Below are 14,527 nucleotides of genomic sequence, written 5' to 3'. Positions count from 1 at the left end.
TACATTTCCTCACAGCTGTAATAAAAATGGTGTGATTCATCACTTCCCTGGAAAAACACTCAATATTATGAGATCCTGGGGAGGCAATAGCCCAGTAGTATTACCACGAGATTATGAATCCAGAGACAAAAACAGATGTTGCTGGAAAAACTCAGCAAGTCTGGCAGCATCCGTGCAAAGAGACCAGAGTTAATGTTTTGTGTCCACTGACCTTTCCTCAGACCTGATGGTAGCTAGGACAATGTCAGTTTATATATAGAAGATTGGGTGTGGGAGGGGTAAGGAGTAAACGTTAGGTGGGGATAGAGCCCAAAGAGAGAGAAGAGTATTTGGACAGACCAAGGGAGTGGATAACAATCTTGGTTAGGAGAGTGAATAGCTGTTAATGGAGACTGTTAATGGCTAACAATAGGTAGTGCATAATGGCAGACTATGTGGTAACAAGGCCTGATATGTGGGGTTTTGGGGTCCAAAATGGGAGAGTTCAGGCCCTGAAATTATTGAACTCGATATTGAGTCCAGAGGGCTACAGGGTCCCCAAGTGACAAATGAGGTGTCATTCTTCCAACTTGTGCTGAGCTTCTGAGAAGGTTGGCCAGGGAACAGGTTGAATCTGCCATGGCAGATGTTGGAGTTTGGATTCAATGAAGTATTTGGAATTGAGAGACTAATGATGACCACAAATCCAGTGTCGATCACCAGGAAAAATCCATCTGGTCCATTAGTGTCCTTCAGGGAAGAAACTGCCATCCTTACCTGGTCTGGCCTACATGTGACTCCACACCACAGCAATGTGGTTGACTCTTAACTGCCCTCTGGGCAATTAGGGATGGGCAATGCATGCCGACCTAACCAGCGACACCCTCATCCCATGAATGTATAAGAAAACAAAGTGCCCACAACAAAGACATCAGCATTTCCTATTTTCATCCTGGCTCCCAGAAGCTACTTAGAGAAGAGGTACCGCTCCCTTAAAATGCAAGTAATAATCTGAAGCAGCTATTTGCGAATCAAATCCAAAGTCCTCTGATAGAAAATTGCTTGGTCGAAAGTCATAATGAGAAAAATAACCATTTCAGTTTTTCATTCTAATGACATTAAATCTATTACATAACAATATAGGAGCAGGAGTAGGCCATTCAGCCCCTCGAGCCTGTTCCACTATTCAATGAGATCATGGCTGATCTGTGCCCTAACTCCATATACCTAGCTTTGGTCCATCTCATTACATAGTCCAACCTGGAGAGGTAGACACGGGGGCAAGTAAAGAAACATGCAGCAAATAGCCTTTTTGCATAAATAAAGAGTTGGATATTTGCATGGATCAAACATATTTGTTGGTAAAACCAACGGCAGTTCCTGAAGTACTAATTTATCTTTACCTAAGGCCTTTGAATTTGTAGATAATGGAATCTGACTGCACTGCTCATTGTTGCCAATAAAGCTCACGAGATTCCCTTGTAACTTTCTATGTAGAGACTAAATGGGTGAATGATAACTTGGAAACTACTGGGCATTGCCTGTTACAAATGATTGTCTGTAAGCTTTGTGAGGAAGGTTGTCTCACATGTTTAGCATTTCGGGTCTGTCTTTCTCTCCAGAGACAGCATTGCTGTAGAATCCTCCACTGGCACCTGTACGAGGACTAGATAGCAAACCGGCAACAAAACTTGGAGCAGAAAGTGGGAAGCCCTTCAAGGCTTGTAAATTCTGGAACAAATCTCAAAATGTCTTGTGTATCACAAAGGACATTAACATTAATTTGGCTATGGACTGAAATAAGCAATAAGCAATCAGGTCTGCAAGTAATTAATGAGGAAAGCATAATCTCAATAAACTACACTGGTACAAATTATGCAGAATTAAGCAATGAAATCTCCACAATTTCAAGAGTTGAGTGGGTGTTGTAAATAGGATAGCTGGGAAGGCATGCATTTAGCAACAAATTCCATTCTGTGGTTACAGATTCAGGGTGTAAATTCTCTCTGTAGAATATATCTGTCATTCCATTGTTGCTGGCTGTATAGCAACAACACTCGGCCTACGAAATCTTCAATCATCTTGGCAACGCTAGGCAACCCAGATGTTCATGGAATACTTTAAGATTCTGATGTTCAAAACAGCACATGTGCTATTTAAAGCTTCTCTGCTTCTTTCATGAATGCTGCATCATGGGAGGCTAGGATTTTCTCACTGTTACTGTCTGATCAAATACGAAACTTCATTCTAAAACAAAAACCAAAGACTGCAAATGCTGGAAATCTGAAATGGTAAAAAAACAAAAACAACACAGAAGAAACAACCTGGCAACATCTGTGGAGAGAGACAGATACATCACAGAATTTTCCTCAGCTCCTGAGGGAAGTGGGTAATGGCGAGAAATATGGGAAAATGTAGTGAGATGTAAAGAAATCAGACCCTCAATGTCAAGAAAAAAAAGTTTGATTTTCAACTGGCTCAATGAGCATCTTAGTTGCCAGCAGCAAGCATTTAATCTCACTATTAACTAATCTCACCTTCTTTCTATGTAGTGTGCAGTTTTCCCAGGTTTCACTGTGCATCAGCAGGTCTTTTTTTTTGTCTATGAGGACAGGGTGGACTTGTTTGTATTAGACAGAGTTTGGGTGTTAATGTAGCATTAGACATCAACCACCCTGAATCGAGGATATGCTTCAATATAAGACACATTGATAGAATGAACATCTAACCTGAGACAAGCAAACACTCATGAATATTCATGTTGTCTGTCACATACAGACTCACACACGAGCAGACACGCACAGTGGCCATGTGTGTGCAACATGACTGGGAGCAAGGCCCTATTACAAAGCGGTCCCTGTAAATTGACCTTCCGTAATCTCTTCATCAAGGTGCTAAGTTTTGACCGCACTCGTGGACGCAAGTTTGAAGGATTGGTGAAACCTGGTGCTCTCCAAGATGCTTTTCAGAGGTGAGTAATACCTCGCCAGTATAACTTCTATTCTCCTTGGGATGTTTAAGAGGGTGATTAACTCTGATATGGTAGACACTGAGCCCAGTTTGACAGCTACAATGGCAGCCAATCAGACAAGTCAGAAGTCACACTGCACCAGGTTATAGTCCAGCAGGTTTATTTGAAATCACAACATTTTGGAGTGCTGCTCCTCCAACAAGTGAAGTGGAGGGAAGCACACAGGCTCAGAATTTTTATGTAGAGAAATAATGGTAAAATAGTCCAGGTAATTAAGTGACGAAAGATAAATACAAATGGTGTGAATGGTGTATTGACAGACTGAATAACCAGTCTTTGCATGTGATCAAAAGTGTCAAATGGCATGAGTAAAACTTCAACAGGTGAAGGGATTTTATAGAATCCCTACAGTGTGGAAACAGGCCCTTCAGCCCAACAAGTCCATGCTGACCCTCAGTGTCCCACCCAGATGCATATTGCCATATCCCACCTAATCTGTACATCCCTGAACACTATGGGCAATTTAGCATGGTCAATCCACCTAGCCTGTACATCTTTGGACTGTGGGTGGAAACTAGAGCACCCGGAGGAAACCCATGCAGACACAGGGAGAATGTGCAAACCCCACACAGGTAGTTGCCCGAGGGTGGAATTGAACCCAGGTCCCTGGTGCTGTGAGGCAGCAATGCTAACCACTGAATCACCGTGCCGCCCCTATGTTCTCCCCTAGGATGACCTATGTTCCAAGTAATTACGAAGAGTTAAAAATATCATGGTGCTAGAGACAAACCAAATGGCTGGAATGACATGACAGCTGTAAGTGTCGTATGACGAGAGTCTAACCAAGGTAATAAATAATCTGAAACTGTACAAACTAATTGAGGTAGAGAGATAATAACAAGTTATCAAGGTGATGGTGTCAAAACAGGACAGTGCAGAAGATTTTACACAGAACAGTATGGCAGGGTTACACGTAGTATGACATGAACCTAAGATCACAATTGATCTTGTGGGTATGGAACTTGGCTTCAGTTTCTGCTCGGTGATTCTGTGTTGTTGTGTATCTCGAAGGTACTTGAAGATCAGAGGCTGAATGTCCTTGACTGGGAGGGAACACTCCTGCCTGGCGATGGTTGCATGGTGTCCATTAACCCGTTGTTGTAGCACCTCCAGGATCTCACTGATATACCATGCCTCAGGGTATCCTTTCCTGCAGTGTACGAGGTAGATAACATTGGCCAAGTCACATGAGTGTCATGTGACTTCTGACGTTGTCCACCCCAGTCCAACGCTGGCATCTCCGCATCAAATCAATCAGACAGGTATTGATTGAAAGTGCATATATAACTTTACAGATGTTGGTAGGTACAAAGAAGTGATGCCTGTGAAACTGAAGTGCTGTCAGAGTATTTTAGATTTTCTTTCTCTCCTCCTGTGTCTAGGTGCAGTTCCTAGGCTCTGCAGCTAGGACGGAGGGAGCTTGCTCTGTAGCGGAGCGTCTTGGCTTGGAAGGTTTGGGCAGATGGCACTGGTGGAGTTTGTGGGTCCTCTAACCAATCACGTTGAGTGTGTTCAGATGCAGGCATACCCTCTTCATCTGCAACTTCCACAGGGTTACGGGATCCATTGTCAAGGGGGAAATGGAGGAGCCTGGAGGAACCTCCATTGTGCCCTGAAAGGAAATTGTTGGGATCTATCTCAGATTCTTCCTCTGGTTGGGTACCTCCTGGTATTCCCTTGCCTCTGAGGGAGGAAGGGGCACCTGGAGTAAGGTCAAGATCACTTATCTTCCTTCTTGCCTTGCCATTGATTCTACATACCAGTGGCTGAAGTGATGGACGACAAGTCTGTGTACATTTCCAACAGCCACTGAGTGTTCTCCTGGAACTGACTCTCTACAGTGACCTAACCATGGAGACACCCAGATGCAGCATGGGACTTTTTAAAAAATTATTCATTCATGGGATGAGGGCATCTCTGGCCTGGCCAGCATTTATTGCCTGGGGGACAATTAAGAGTCAACCACATTGCTGGGGTTCTGAAGTCACATGTAGACCAGACCAGGTAAGAATGGTAGATTTTCTTCTCTGAAAGACATTCATGAAGCAGATAGGTTTTTCCTCTAACAATCAAACTCTTCTCTCTAGATTATTATTGAATTCAAATTCTACCGTCTGGCCATCACAGGATTTGAACCTAGGTCCCCAGAACATTACCGTGTCTCTGGATTCATAAACTAGCAATAATACTACTACGCCATTGCCTACCTCAACTGATAACATTGTTTGATTCCTCCATTCTTCAGTCTGGAGAAACTTGCCTGCTGTTACTCTGACTGCATCTGTACATTTGAATAAACCAATCAATGACTGACATCATGGCGTCATCAGTTGTTTGTGGACGAGCAGATGCCTGGTCTCTGGCAGTCCTCTGAGTGCCAGTGATCTGGGCTGGTTTTACCCTTGCCCAGCAACAGAGAGATGGCAGCGACGTGCTCCTGTATCTAATCGAGGTGTTGGCGTCAGAGCTGGTGCAGCAGGCAGCCTTGCCAATGTATCTTCCGCGGGATCCGTGCCTTCTTCCTCAAAGGGTGAAGGAGGGGCTGATGGGATGAGGGGCTGACCACTTTCAGACAGAGTCTGTACGAGGGCTGGTTGTGCCTGTATGAGAATTCATCGTGTAACAGCAGTAGAAGCTTGAGCATGTTATGAACATGTTGCAGTGGTGGTAATGGGGCACCAGTGCTGTATATGGCCTCCTTCCACACTGTAGGGCTCCTGTGGTTTTAAAATGTAGGTCACATTGCAGTGGAGCACAATCCATTTAACGTCTCCACATGCATTTCCCAACAGAAGCCATTGGACAGTGGTCAGAGGTATAAATCCTGATTGTTTCCTTATTTCTCAACTCCGGAGAACTTAGAATCTCAGCTCCTAGCCGTGTTGAGTTTAGCTGGCCCGGCAATACTGATTCTAAACTGGAGTGTCCAGGTCTGCTCACTCAGCAAGTGCCTTTACATTAGGGAACAGTGATCATTCCTCCACTCAATCTCACATTATCCTTAAAGTGTTCAGTAATGACTTTGAATGGAAACAGTTATTTAGTTCTTTGTTTAACTGTCAAATCTTGCAACTTTTCACACTCCAGAACTCTACAATGGAGCTCCTTTTAGTCAATGGAGCAGAGTGCTTAATGCAATAGCACGAAACAGGCTGAAAAGTGGCCAATATCGGATTACATTTCTTGCTGTGGAAACCTAATCTTTCCAAATTGTATAGAATCAGGCAGACATACAGTAGGAACAAATTACTGCAGAAGCTGGAATCTGCTCTGAAAACAAAAAAGTGCTGGAGATCATAGCCGGTCAGACAGCAGCTGTGGAGAGAGAGCAAGCTAATGTTTTGAGTCTAGATGAGTCTTCAGCAGCGTTGAAGTCAAGTGTGGAAGAGAGCTTCTTGGACTGAACATCATTTAAAAGGAGCTTACACTGCACTCCAGTGGTTCACTTAATCATTGCACCTTCACTTTGAGGCTGACTGGAACTATTCTTGTTAACTTCTGCAATATCCTATTGTTAGAAATTCACCACAGAGAGGGAGCAGGTAAACACTTCCTGAATCTCATTTGCTCCTGACATTGCATTGAGGCTAGATAATGGAACTGACGGTTGTATTTTTAGCAATGCCTGTTTTATCTGCATGAATGGATTGGATACACAGTTCATAAATGACTCATTTCATGACAACAGTGTTTCAACTATTTGCATAAAAGCTTTGTCGATATCTAACAGTGTACATTGAGTTGTAAGCAATCATGCATCTGAACCATTGTCAGCTCACATAGCACAACAACCAAATTCAAAATGCATTGAACACGTCCTCTCAACATGAAGGGATTAGAACCATCACAGTGGTAAATGGGAATCGGAAAAATCACTTTCAGATGAATGATTAATCATACCGAGTTAACAACAGAACATTTCACAGGGCTGAATTTTACCAGAGATTGGCAAAGTGTCAATTTCATGAGGGTTCCTCTCTCCATGAGACCCGATGGGTTTTATTGTAGTGTTCGTCTTGGTAGATGCTTCAATGGCACCCAACTCATGCTATCTTCCCCTGACAAGAGGAGATGTATTCACCACTGTGGGACCTCCTTGAATTCCTGGTGTCACAGCCCAGTTGTGTATCAGGTCAAGTGCTGCCAGTCAGGACCTGCCCGCCCCCCCACCCCACCCCCCAAACACTGTGCCCACTGTGGAAGAGGAACCAAAATGAAACACTCCGCCAAGCACACAGGTGGCAATTCATTGTAAATGTAACTGCACGGTCTTGCTATTGGAGAACCAAATTACACCAGTTGCTCATTCTTACCATCATCCCATCTCAGAGGCTCTGTCACAGGGAGAATTACTCTGTTCCCAGTGCCCAGTATAGCCCAGCATCTTCTCATTGTTCAATGTGGGACTGTCCCATCCTGAAAAGACGTCAGCCCATTGAAAATATTCACTTTTATTCAGCACCTGCAAAAATGAAGAGGAAACAAACAAACAAAAAGCTGCTTTTGTTTCTGGGAACAGACTGCGACCGCTTGCCTTCTGAGTAACAGCAAGTTAATGAGTGATCACTGCTGTTAGTGATGTTCTGACCTGGGGCAAGCTGTGAGGGAATTACAGGCAGGTATTTGCCAGCGTTTGCAATAATCGACTGAAATCTGCTCAAACCTGAGGGTCACGGGAAAGAACCAGTTGCTGAACTGATAGAATCCCAACAATGTGGAAGCAGACTATTCAGCTCATCAAATCCCCATTGGCCCTCCAAAAGAGCATCCTACTTAGATCTAACCCACCCCCAACATCTCTGTAATCCTGCATTTCCAACAGCTAGTCCATCTAGCCTGCATGTCCCTGAACACTCTGGGCAATTTAGCACAACCAGTCCACCTAACCTGCATGTCTTTGGATTCTAGGTGCACCTGGAGGAAACCCACACAGACACAGGGAGAATGTGCAAACTCCACACAGACAGCTGCCTGAGGGTGGGAATTGAAGCTGGGTCCCTGCTGCTGGGAGGCAGCAGTGCTAACCACTGAGCCATTATGCCACCCTGTCTCAACCCAGAACAGAATCTGTGTGCTGCAGGATGTGCTCTGAAGTGGATGTTACGTCATGGGTATGGAGGAAGATAGTGAAGGAGTTAGAAATCCCCTACCTAGGCCCTCTCCATCCTTTTTTCAGAAGGGTGCATATCATATGTTCATTGTCTGTCATCTTTCTTTAATTGTTACATAACTGAGGGTTTTTAACCACAAACTGTTCCATTGCAATTCAGAATGTTTATTTTTGTGATGCATTATAGAACAGTACAGCATAGGAACAGGCCCTTCGGCCCACCATGATGCCATTCTAAATGAATCCCATCTGCCTGCATGTGCTCCATATTCTTCTTCCCTGCCTATTCATGTGTTTGTCTAAATGCCTGTTAGATATTGCTATCGTATCCACTTCTCCCACTTCCCTGGGCAGCTGTGTGGCATTGCTGCTTTTGGCATCGTGATATTCGCTGCATTTTTTTGTGGACAACTCTCATCACCCCATCGAGTTCTTGAAGCTGAATCCATCAATAACACTTCCCCAGCGATTAAAATTCACATTCACGTCCTTTGGATGGGTAAATGCTCACGCCATTCAATCAGTAGGTTATGAAACAGGTTCATCGGTGGAATATGGTTCCATTGATAGTCGTAAACACTTTCAGTTAATCAGGAATCGTTTGGAATGTGTTGGACATCTCCCTGATCTTCGCAGGGACATGACAGGGTTAATGAAAGGTCTCTGGTAGATAATTTTGACGATCTGCAGATTGTGTGTTCTCGTTGCACTCTGCTGGATGTTTCACACATCACTAGTATCTGACTGAAATGGCACACACATATAAAGACTGAGCGAGAGACTGAGTGCACTGGTTACCTTGAGAGGCATCGCAGCATCTAAACCATCATTGTCTCAGGTCCTATTGCAGAGAACCACTGAGATAGCTGAATGTTTCCCTGCTCTGAAACATGATATAAAACATTTCCATTCTCACATTGATCATCCTCTCCCTGCACACACTCAGGAAGGCATTGGTTGGTTCTTCAGGATTACAGGCAGGGAAGGTTCCACATTCCTCTTCTGTGTCTGCTGTGCCTCTGTTGTTGTACTCCCTACTATAGCTAACACACTCGCCAAAAGGTAGAAGTTCCTCCTTCAACACCAAAACAGAAGTTGCTGGAAAATCTCAGCAGGTCTAGCAGCATCTGTGAAGAAAAAAATCAGAGTTAACGTTTCGGGTCCGGTGACCCTTCCTCGGAAAGTTCCTCCATCAAATAGCTTGAATCAGCAAGTGATGTTGCATTACTTGTTACAGGAAGAGTTCAACTTATTTTAAGTCAGATCAGAGGTCATGTCATATATATCATCACACAAACATTGCTAAAATGTCAACACACTTTGAAGTGACTTCTATCACACCTATATCATAGAATCATAGAGATGTACAGAATGGCAACAGACTCTTCAGTCTAACTCACCCATGTCAACCAATACCCTAAATGACTCTAGTCCCATTTGCCAGCATTTGGTCCATATCCCTCTAAACACTTCGTATTTAGCAATTGTCATTCAGCAGTTGTATAAGAGAGGTCTATAACTCTTTTTATTGTTCCTTAGCTATTAGGTAGAGACAATGGATAGTTGTACGATTTCGTTAAATTCTGTAATATGGCAGTGTATGGTATGATTTAACCACATGGATTTAACCATATACCACTTACTCTTCCTCCTCCTCTGTCAACATTATTAAACACTTCTATTTTCCAGCCCCTTACAATTCTGAAGAAGAATCATACTGAGTTTCACCCAGAGGGTGGTGTGTGTACGGAACGAGCTGCCAGAGGAAGTGGTGGAGGCGGGTACAGTACCAACATCTAAAAGGCACCTGGATGGGTATATGAATACGAAAGGTTTAGAGGGATTGGGTCAAATGGGACTAGATTAATTTAGGATATCTGGTCAGCATGGACGAGTTGGACCAAAGGGTCTGTTTCCATGCTGTACAACTCTATGACTCTAAAAGCTCAAAACATTAACTCCATGTCTCTCTCTACAGAAGCTGCCAGACCTGCTGAGTTTCTCCAGCACTTTCTTTCTCTTTTGTTTTAGTTTGGATGTCAGATGGTGCTGGAAATTATATCAAAATTCATCTATTTTTAAAAAGTCATCCAATTGGTTACGTACAAATGTTGCCTTAGACCGTGAGCATTGATTCGGCTGATTGGGTGACCTTATGGAGATTTGTAAAATCATGAGGACCATGGATAGGGTGAATAGCCAAGATCTTTTTCCCAGGGCAGGGAAGTCTAAACTAGAGGGAATAGGTTTAAGGTGGGAGGGAAATGATTTAAAAGGGACCTAAGTGGCAACTTTTTGAAGCAGTGGGTGGTGCGTGCATGGAACGAGCTGCCAGAGGAAGTGGTGGAGGCTGGTACAATTATAACATTTAAAAGGCATTTGGATGGGTATATGAAGAGGAAAGGTTTAGAGGGATATGGGCCAAATGAGGGATATCTGCTTTGACACAGATGGGTTGGATCGAAGGGTCTGTTTCTCTGCTGTATGATTCTATGACTAACATCAAATAGCTAAAAATCACATTTTTTTTCTATTAAAAAGGGCAATAAGTGCATCCAAAGATCTTCAGAATATCAGACAAACATTCTAAAAAGATCGAGGCTGGTTACAGGTCTGCTCTAATTGTTTTAAATCCCAAGTTATGCTGTAATGTAATGATTAAATCTGCAGTAATGGAAAACAATTCTCAACACCACAGGAAAAGCTGCTGAATCCAGTTGGAAGCCAAGCGTTTAATATTGCACAAGTTGTGGAAATGTGGCAGTTCAAAGTCTCGGAAAAGAAACAAAGCCATTTTAGTTTCAAACACCTCTCCAAGTTAATCAAAATCACCTGAGTATAGAGGGCTATAAAACACAGTGGAATAGAAAACTTAAGTAGGTGACTGTAAACAGAATTTGTGGTAGTTTCTACAGGCACAGGAAATAATCAGGGATGGTAGGATCAACAGAAAAATAAACAGGTAAAAGTAATAAACTGACGGAGAAACAAGTGCACAGCCAGATGGAGGCAGCGCTGGAGGTACGAGGAAAGGGTAGGTGAAACATTGGACAAACCACTGCGCTTATGAATGATCAGGCTCAGTCTGATATAATGGCTGAGAGGAATTGAATCAGTAGCAAGGCTTTGTAGTGGGACTGAAAATAATTACATTGGTCTCCTCCTGTTTAACTGGAGCAAATCAAGATTTATCCAAGACTGGATGTTGGTTAAGCAGGTTGACACCAACAACACAAATTTGCATTCATGTATCAACTTTAACACATTCGGAAGGAATGCACTGCTGGAAATGTGGTGGTTCAATTGAAAGCATTGGATGATTATTTGGACAGAATCGGTGGGCAGGGATATGGGTAAAAGGCAGGAGATTGGCACCAGGTGATAGACGCAGTGCAGGCACCGATGAGGCCATTCGCCCCAGTCTGTACTGTAACATTTCTGTCATTCTGTGAAATATGTTAAGATGCTTCATGGGAGTGAGAGCAAGTAAAATCCAACACCAATGCACGTACACTGCTATTATGCCAGATTATGCACTATGATCAAAGAGGTATGTTTGAACAGGCATCTTAAAGGAGATTAGGGTAGTTAAGTGGAGATGCTTAGGGAGGGTGTTTCTGAACGCTGGACTTGGCTAATAACATGGTCACCAATTTTCTTTTTTCCTTTATTCATTCAAGGATGAGGGCATTGCTGACCAGGCAGCATTTATTACCCATCCCTAATTGCCCAGAGGGCAGTTTAGAGTCAACCACATTGCTGTATGTCTGGAGTCACATGTAGGCCAGACCAGGGAAAGATGTCAGTTTCCTTCCCTAAAGGACATTAGTGAAACAGATGAGTTTTTCACAAAAATCAACAATGGATTTACGGTCATCATTAGACTCTTACTTCCCAATATTTATTGAATTCCAATTCCACTATCTGCCGTGGCAGGATTCAAACCCAAGCCCCCACAACATTACCTGAGTGTCTGGCTTAACAGTCCAGCAGTAATACCACTAGGCCATCGCCTGCCCTAATTGTGAGACAAAGGAAATTGAGAATTCTCAGAAAACCAGACTTTGAGGAGCACAGAACTCTTGGAGTTTGTAGGCTGGAACACAGTGCAGAAACATTAAGAGTTAAGCTCATAGATAGATTTGACATGATGGGAATATCAATTCTGAAGCATTATAGAATTGGCAGTTGATGTGTGTTGATGAGTATAACTCGTACTAAAAATATTATCATGATCAGGCTCTGGGTGTAATTGATAGAATAGAACTTAAAACCTTGCTGGCACAAACTGACGAGTGTTTATTGGTGTATATTAATAACTGTTTGCATTGTTCATATAGGTTTTAGCAGGATTCCATGAGAAGCTTTTCTCCTCTGGTTCCAGTGACATTTAATCTGCCGTCGTGGACAATGTACTTGAATTGTAGACATTTTGTACCACAACTCCTCAGAGGACAGACCTTTTGAATTTACCTAATCGATTGTTCAGCTCATCCTCCTTGCAGACAAGATGCAAGTCTGTGGAGGTCTTGCAGCTCATTAAGGAGCAGTTCTAATCGTGGATGAAGTGTTTCAGTGATTTCTGTTCCCTCAAGCCAAAACGTGGCAGCCATCTGGCCTTGTACCTTTAATGCGATGCTTCGTGGGCCTCGGGATTGAAAGGCGGATGACTGGAGACACTCTGTTCTGAGCAGGATTTATGTATCGGAGAAAATAGACACTTCCCGCCATGCATCCAGTGTAAAATTTATCTTGTCCTTAACCATTGTGTTGGTGGTCTTAAAATGTCATTTTAGTTCGATCATCTCATCTTTAAAGAGTGACCAATATGAAGGTTCTCTAATTAGTTGGAACCAGTTGTTGAACAGGAGATGAAAGCTCCCCATGGTGGCACACTATTTTTAAATGCCCTCCCCAGTGGCAGGACTGGTACCCTGCATTAGTGACAGGAGAGGCTTGATGGTGAAATGATGTTTTATCACCACAATGGAGACATCACTAAATGGTGGTGAGAGTGCCCTCCAGCTCTGCCTTGTGACAGACCCACCCAGAGCCATAGGTACCTGGCACCCAATGCAGGGCATCTGCTTCGGAATGTACACTTTTTGCAAATTCCTGGGTGCCCCTGCCCAATTTTTCTTGGACAGTTGAAAGCTCCTTCTGAAAATGAAGTCAGAGCTGTAGGCTTTTAATGACTTCTTCATATTTAATGGGTTATTGACCAACCTCTTTATCTTCTTGAAACATAATCGGCACAGATGCTGATTGTATTCATCGAGCTTCTAAGCAAGTCCAGAGGCAGTCCAGTCCAAAATGGAGGTGATGGCCTAGTGGCACTATCACTGGACTGTTAATCCAGGGACCCAGATAATGTTCTGGGGATCCGGGTTTGAATCCTGCCACAGCAGATGGTGTAATTTGAATTTGGGAAAAAAATGTCTGGAATTAAGAGTCAAATGATGACCATGAATTGTCAATTTATTGTCCAATGTCAGGAAAAACCCATCTGGTTCACTAATGCCCTTTAGGAAAGGAAACTGCCATCCTTACCTGATCTGGCCTACATGTGACTCCAGCAATTTGGTTGACTTTTCACTGCGCTCTGGGCAATTATTGCTGGCCTAGTCAACGATGCCCTCATCCTGTGAATGAATTTTTTTTAAAAAGTACTGACACATCTCCAGTGTACAATTATCTCTGCAAGGCCTTGGATAGAGGTAAAGGTTTCTCCAGAGGTCTGTGCATGTCGAGTTTGGCTGTAGCCAAGATCTGTTAGCAACTAGTTGTTCTGCTTGCTGTAGCAGGCATTGTGTGAGTGTGTTCTGGTGGGCTGATGGCTTTTAACTTTCTTGTCTTTATCAACTTCAACTGGGACCCTTAGTAAATGGTTCACTGACAGCTGGCACCATGTATAATTCTCAAGATGGGGCTTGGGGTGCTTTTGGGAGAAGAGAGTTAGAATCATAGAATCATAGAATGCCTACAGTGTGGAAACAGGCCTTTCGGCCCAACAATTGGAAACGATGCTGGTGCAAACAAATGAGCATATACTATTTACACTACTTAGCAGGAGTCTATTAGAAACTTTTTACAGTAGATTCCAGTAACATGTGAACTGACAACACTCGTGATGTAGTCTAACAATTCACATGAAAGTAATCAACTCTTTATAATTAATAGAGCACTGAAATACATACCAAGCAGAAAAGACAGGCACTAAAAGATTGGGTAAGGATTTTGAAGACTGACATGAGCCGCATTGGTGCCTTAAGATGACAATGTTAAATTTGAGGCCTTGAGGGACTACAAGGCAATGTTACTCAGTGACTGCAGGTATGGTGAGTGGATGGGAATTACTGTGAGTGAGCAAACGAAGATCAGGGTTTTGGATGAGTTCAAATTCATGG

The 14,527-nt window shown here is 43.1% G+C and overlaps 1 long non-coding RNA gene across 2 annotated transcripts in view; it reads left to right on the top strand.

The window, feature by feature from the left end:
* The window catches only part of LOC125485661, a 36,230-nt gene that overhangs the window by 6,181 nt on the left and 15,522 nt on the right, over positions 1–14,527 (top strand). Inside the window, exons 2-3 of one of the 2 annotated variants that reach the window (XR_007264373.1) lie at positions 2,758–2,950; positions 4,022–4,272. This is a non-coding gene — a long non-coding RNA (uncharacterized LOC125485661). Of the gene's footprint in view, positions 1–2,757; positions 2,951–4,021; positions 4,980–14,527 lie in introns of those variants that run through there. The other variant, XR_007264372.1, reaches the window with a different exon arrangement.

Source organism: Rhincodon typus, chromosome 21 (genome assembly GCF_021869965.1).
Source record: "Rhincodon typus isolate 14 chromosome 21, sRhiTyp1.1, whole genome shotgun sequence".
Taxonomy (NCBI): domain Eukaryota; kingdom Metazoa; phylum Chordata; class Chondrichthyes; order Orectolobiformes; family Rhincodontidae; genus Rhincodon; species Rhincodon typus.
The sequence above is the reverse complement of the archived record's forward strand: the minus strand, read 5'-3'. Positions and strand labels throughout refer to the sequence as shown.